The sequence below is a fragment of the Caretta caretta genome, chromosome 28 (genome assembly GCF_965140235.1).
Source record: "Caretta caretta isolate rCarCar2 chromosome 28, rCarCar1.hap1, whole genome shotgun sequence".
Taxonomy (NCBI): Eukaryota; Metazoa; Chordata; order Testudines; family Cheloniidae; genus Caretta; species Caretta caretta.
The window spans coordinates 5926540-5933551 of record NC_134233.1 but is presented as its reverse complement, the minus strand read 5'-3'; the positions used below and the strand labels follow the sequence as shown (position 1 = coordinate 5933551).

At 45.1% G+C, this 7012-nt stretch overlaps 1 long non-coding RNA gene across 1 annotated transcript; it reads right to left on the bottom strand.

Moving 5' to 3' along the window:
- Positions 1–653: 653 nt before the first annotated feature.
- LOC142070285 (uncharacterized) lies at positions 654–5408 on the bottom strand. Its single transcript, XR_012666249.1, has 3 exons — positions 5324–5408; positions 4338–4442; positions 654–702 (listed from the first exon to the last, which is right to left on the bottom strand). It is a non-coding gene; the product is annotated as an uncharacterized LOC142070285 (long non-coding RNA).
- Positions 5409–7012: the final 1604 nt, after the last annotated feature.

The window sequence follows — 7012 nt, the reverse complement described above, 5'->3', positions numbered from 1 at the left end:
CAATCCAGCCAGTGGCAGGGTAAAGAGAATGAAAATGTTTAGTACCAAGGGCTTGTCTCCATGGAGATATTCAAGAAAGCTAATCCCCATTCATTTTCAAAATGCATTCGTTCAACTTCATTCAACACCTGTGGGGACACACTGATTTAGAATTAAAGTGGCCTTCATTCAGGTTAGTTTCATTCATGGAATTCACTACAATTAATAAGGCCCATTTTAATTCAGAATCAGAGCATCCACACATGTGTTTAATGCCATTTACCTCATGCACTTGAAATGTACACCTTTAGTTCATTTGGATTAACTTTCCTTACTGTCCCTGTGTAGACAAGCCCTAAGGAATTTAGCCCTTATCTACCTGTATGCAGACCATTTATTAGTTGTACAGTTCCCAAAAGTGTGCTAGGCTCTTTACACATCAGAATCTTCTCTTCTAATGAGGTATTTACAAGATGCCCACCATTCTGTTATCTAAGCGACAACAGACAGGACAGAAAGAACTAGATAGGCAGACAAGTGGACATTACAACAGTGAAAGAAGGTGAAGAATTCCTTATACCTGCTAATGGTCTCCTCACCTTGTATACAGAGAAGGCAGCTGATACAGTCAACCACGCACTGACGGGACGTGGCCAGTGAATCACAGCTGTATGGTGCTATTAGTCCAATCAGAGATCCAAAGTGATCAAAAGTTCCCTGAGTCTAATGAAAAAAGAATGAAGAACAAAGAATGAATGGTCTCCAGTTGGACTAGACTTCACTTGCCATCCTTATTGTTCAGACCAGCTAGCTCTGTGTTTTTGGGGAACCAGGGCACAGTATCTAGCCTGTCTGACTCATGAAAGACACCCCCCGCCCCCACCAGTCTCTGTTTGAACCAAAACCCATCAGAGAAAAGGCTTGCAGAGAACAATGAAGGGTGTTGGGAGACAAACCTACACCCCTCCTGAGAAGGGTGACAAGATTAAGACATCTCCATTTGCATACAGAATGAAGAACAGAAACAACTCCCCTGGCCTCATCTGCATGAAAGATGGGATAGGAATTAGCATGAAGAATGAGGAACAGAGAACCGCACTGAACTCTGGGACCAGAAAAGCAGGGACGCATTGCATCATGGGAATCCCTGCTCCAGATGCTAATGAACCTATGCCTGCACACACCTAGCTCAGCAATTATCAGACCAATTCTAGTAATAAATCTTTATTATCCTAAAATACTGAAGCAGCCTAGTTGCCTTGTGAGCTCCCTGGAAAAAACCACCACCCATAGCCAAGAGTGATCAGCTCCTATTGTCTAGCCTAAAGAAAACCCTTGAAAACCCATGAGTTTACCCATAAACAAATCTAGTGTTCTCCCTTGAACCATTGTATTTTCTCTACAAAACCCCCTACCTATGCCCAAGTAAGGGTTCTGATGTATAGACCCAAACTCTGCATCAGTTCCACTGGGATTCCATCTCCTGACTGATTGTGCTGGGGGCTCTGCCTGTCTCCAGCACTCAGGACCCGGAGCTACCACCATTACCTGGGAACCCCACCCAGTTCAAGCCTCATGGAGTGGATGAGATTCCCCCCCCCCCTCGCCCCTCCGTTTTCTTTTCTTCCTCAGGTATTAACCTTTCTAATGTAACCATTATGTTTGTTTTGCCCTCCTTGTGTAGTTATCACTATTATTCAATAAATAACTTTTATGGTCCAGCTGGTTGCTTCTCTCTCCCTCTCTCTCGCTCTCCAAATTTTACTCTGTATTTTCCGCTTCCCCCATTTACTCTGCAGCAACCCTTCTTTTACCTAAGCTAAAGGTCCCGGTAGCGCCCAAAAATACTGTGGGGTTTGCTCATGAAGTGGGTTACTACCAGTACAATTGTAATGTGGAAATGGGATAGGGATGTGTTAAACTTGGGGCACATAAGAGGGGAGCAGCTGAAAGTGCTGCTTAACCCAGCCCATTGAGTACAGGGACATATGAGAGGATCAGCTGGAGAGTGCTGATTGACCTGGTCTGCTCAGACTTGCTCTGCTAGTGTGAGCGTACGTGCGTGCGTGTTCATCTAGTTCTAGGGCTGGAGGAACCCAGCCCTGGGGAACCGAGGTCCTGCAGGGTCGCTCCATTGGGAGGGCACTTGCACAAGGAAGGAGTAGAGCTCCATATGAACACACAAGTGACATAAGCAGCACATTCATAGAATTACAGACCCCCCCCCCCAAGAAGAGTAACCCTAATCAATGAGCCTACCCCAAAGTAACAGGCACATCTGGTAACATTGTGCCCCTGATTCCTGTTCTGTACTGGGTAATGCACATTGGAAAACATAATCCCAATTGTACATAGAAATGGATGGGGTCTAAATTAGCTGTTATCACTCAAGAAAGAGACCTCAGAGTCATTGTGTACAGTTCTCTGAAAGCATCCGCTCAACATGCAGTCAAAAAAGCTTCAACATGTTAGGAACCCTTAGGAAAGGGATCGATAAGAAGACAGCAAATATCATTATGCCACGATAGGAATCTACAGGACCCCCACACCTTGAATACTGCGTGCAGTTTTGGTCATCTCATCTCAAAAAAGATGTGTTAGAATGGGAAGAAATACGGAGAAGAGCAACAAAAATTAGGCCTATGGGATAACTTCTCACCCAAGGGAGATTAAAAAAAGAGCGACGTTTCAGCTTGGAAAAGAGACGACTCAGAGGAAATATGCTAGAGGTCTATAAAATCATGACTGGTGTAGAGAAAGTCAATAAGGAAGTGTTATTTAGCCCTTCACCTAACACAAGACCAAGGGGTCCCCCAATGAAATTAATAGGCAGCAGGTTTAAAACAAACCAAAGGAAGCATATCTTCACACAATGCAGTCAGAAGACAGGATACTGGGCCAGATGAACCATTCTTTTGCGGGAGGCAGGTTAGCCATTCTTATGTTTTATGTTCTTAGCTGGTTAAATAGAAATTGTCCTTTACCACCCTGGGACCATAAGAACCAAGAATGCATTTGTGACACTGGCAGACCAGGCAACCTGTGTATGACCCATAATAACTTAACAAGAGGCACTTCCACTGTATCAAGACAGTTCACTTGCATGTGAATTTCAAAGAGATGGATTAGACTAGCAATCCTCAACTCATTCAAAAATGAACAATAGATGCTAAGTCTATTTGTCTGTGTTGATCTATACGCGGTTAGAAGTTTCACAATGTAACCAAATTAGCTTGTCGATGCTCATTCCCTTTCAGGTCTTCATTATGTGTGCAAGGTGTTCAGTTAACCTTAAAATCAAAGATGTAAGATACTGCAGGAAACTAATAATTTCTACATTGTCTTCAGCTTAACTCTCTGTGTTATAATGGAAGAACGGCTAATCACCTTATGTGAATGAGTAACTAGTTTACTGTGTATGCACAGGAAATAGAAGACTAGCTTCAAAGCAAAGTACAGGAGGCGATCTGCATTGCCTAGTCTTTCTCGGGGGAAGGTCCTGCTGGAACCATTTTTGTGAGGTAGGCTTGTCAGCCTGCTAGAATAGCTAGAAAAGAGAAGGCTCGGGCCTCATCCTGTCATCTCTAGTCTGCTGAAACTTTGAACAGGGAAAGTGTAAGCCATAGGACAGAGAGCTTCCAAATCATCATTTGAAAGAACCTGGAAAATGCATGGAAAAACTAACAGTCTTTACATCTAAGCTGCCTTTGGATTCTGATCTGTTGGGATGATTCCAGAGAGACTTGTACAAGCCAGCAGTTTATTCCATCACTGTTGTGATCCTGAACTATGAACATTGACAGTCACTTGTATGGATATTGATCTTTTAACCATTTGTAACTCTCTTCTTTCTTTTAAGAAGAAATCTTCAATTTCGTTATTAAGGATTGGCTGGCAGCATGCTATTTGGGAAAGACCTGAGATTCACCTTGACCTGGGGATAAGCATCTGGTCCTTTATGATGGGTGAACCTCACATATGGTGAATCAGGTTTTCAGTAACCCCTCACTATATTAGACTGGTCTGTTTAGATGGGAGCCTAGGTCTGGAATGCCAAAAGGGGACCGTGTTTGGCATTTTGTTAACTAGGGTGGAAGCTCTTTTGCTGTTGACTTGGTGCATGTAATTCTAGAATAAGCCATCAGTTTGGGGGATCGTCTGCCCTCTACTTCTTGCAGTCTGCCCGGAGTGTGGTCACAGCATTGTTGTGTAAACCTCTCTCTTATGGAAGCAGAGGGATCTTAGTCACTTTGAGATCCCAGCTGCTGCCCTGGAAGCTTTTTTCATGCATTTGCATTGAGTGTCAGATCGGATATAAGCAGGGAAGTCAGCTCAAGGAAGAGGAAGGCTATACTCACTGTGCTATGAACTGTCTCTTGATAGGCAGTCAGCAGCTGGATGGTGGCCTGCAAGGCCCTTTCTCTCTCCCACTCCTTCTCTGAATGGAGCCATGTCTCTAGTAGCTGTTGGCAGAGCAGGGGAATGGACAGAGTTAGTACCAGAAAATCCCTCCCAAAAGTTCCTCTTAAACAGGTTTAATTGTCACTAAAATCCCTCTCCAAAGCACCCGACCTCCATGGAGCGAAGGAATTACATGTCTAATGGAAGTGCCAGGGACCAGATTCACCTCTGAGTGATTGAAGACAAAGGAGTTACATGAGAGATGAACCTGGGCCTGTGTTCGTGATGTCTTCTGTAGACTGTCTGATGGGAGCTGTCTACCACATTGCATGCTGTTTGATGTCTGCTGCTGTGTTCTGTTTCCTGGGCAACTTCTCCCACATTGAGTGGCCAAATGACAGAGAGGAGCGTTTCTTTTTATTAATTTGAAAAAGAGCAGAGAAGTCCCCCCCGAAGCCCAGCTCCTTTTAGAACTTCATTTTTATACTGAAGGTGCATCAAACTCCCCACCCCTCAGCTCTTCAAGATATTCTGTTCATGTCTGAGGAACAGGAAGTCTCCTCTGGATGAGTTTCCATACACAGGGCTTAACTCAATATGAATGAATTCCTCTTTGAAGAAGTGATCAGTTTCAACTGGTTCTCTTGGATTTGGCTACTGCAGTGGTGATTTTCTTGCCGGTCCAAGTAGTGTCAACTACATTGTAAGAAGTTGGTCCCAATCCAGCCCTGGCATAAAATGGCATAGCTTCTGTGGATTTCAGCGGGGCACATGCCTGCTTATCCCAGGAAGAATTTGGTGCTTTTTCCCCCGACAATTCACTCCATTGTGGAAAATTCCTCCACAACTGAAGCTTGACCCCCTAAATCTCTGACTCTTCCCTGCAGTAACACAACAAACAAACAAACAATCAATCTTCACCATGGTTCAATGGTCTACTCACTTGAAACATTTCCTGGAACCAGTGTGCGGTTGGTTCTTCCTCCAGCAAAGTCTTCATTAGCTTGCCAAGGGCTTCCAAGGACTCTACGTACAGTGACTGAAACCAGAAGAGAAGGAGTGAGGCTCAGCACAGATAATTTGTGTGTGTGTGGGCGGGGGGACAACTGGGGGCTGGGGAAAGCTAACCATAACCTTGCCAGGGAGGCCATGTGTGACTGCCATCACCCAGTGCCTGCTGGGCAGAAATACAGTGGATGGTGCCTGAGGAGAATTGTTGTCACGTACCTGTATAGGCAGAGCATCCTTTGCTGTCTCACCTTCCTCTTTCATCATCTTCTCCAGGGGAGGGAGGGGAAACAAACTTTTGAAACACTGATGAAGGAGCTCACGGTTTTCCTTCAAGGTCAAAGATGGTTTGAGTTTGCTGGCAGAAGAAAGAGAGAGAGAGAAAAGTCATGCATTAGACTCAGTACCACCTCCAAGTAAAAGAAATGGGTCCAATGACTGGAGATTGTCTCAATCTAAAACCCCAAATACAAACAACCCTTCACTTTGCAGCTGAGCACCTCTTTGCACCTCTATTAAGTATTGGCTCATTGAGAAGTAAAGCTAAAGCTTCAAATCCCCTTTTTAGAGAAACCCACTAGCTTCCTTCCCCCTGCCAGCAAGCCAGACATCTCCCTCCCCATCTGAACTCTCCTGCATTGGACTGCATGCCCCACAACCTCCAAGTTTGTGTCTTTCAAGCACAAACCTCCAAATGGACACATTCAAACCCTCAAGAACTAAAGTTCTGCTGGTGAGCAGCATGTGAGCCAAACCCGGCAGGCATCAAACTGCTCCCAACCTGGCACTCATGAACTAACAAAGACGACGTCACAGTGCCAGGAAATATGGCAGAAAATAGCCTACCTCAAATGTCTAATGGCAAGAATTGCCTTGTAGCGAACTGGAGATGCCAGGGAATCCAGTGGTTCCTTTTTAATGAAGTCCTGAAATGCACGAATAGGGAAATTAAAAAAAATGGGAAATGGATTTGAAAGGCAGAGAGGCTTTCCTCTCACACCCTGAAACAGGGCCATATGCCAGACCTGTAATAAACAGACACCGTGCTCGGCAGGCTCTCTGCCTCAGAAATGGACCCTAGGGCCATCTGCAGGCTATACGGAGGACAGAAAGATAACTCCCCAGAAACAAGCCATTCCTGCCACTTACAGCCCACAATAGGTCGGCATCCCTGCCAAGCTCAGAGTGGACCCAGCAGCATTCTGGGTGCCGTGCAGGTAGCTCATGAGACTGCAGTGGTACAGTCACAGCCAATGGATAAAACAACATCTACCTGGAAACCCAGTCTGATGACATTACAACAAACTCCTTTGTACTTCAGTCCTCAAAGCTCCTCATCACTCACCAGCATGTAGCCAAGGAGCTCCAGTTTGTAAGAGAATTCGTACTCCTGGGAGTCTCTGGTCTCCAAAATGGCACAGCTAATCTCCGTGACATTCTGGATGAGGGTTAATTTTAGGTGCATGTCCTACATAATCCAGAAGGAGAAACAAGAGGATGTGGATGAGAAACGGAGAGAAGAACCAGAGTCCAGAAGATAAAGATCAGGAATTAAATCTAGCCACAGGAGAGGAGAGAGGTGTCCACAGACCCCAGAAGGCAGAGAACCCTGGCTCTGCACCCA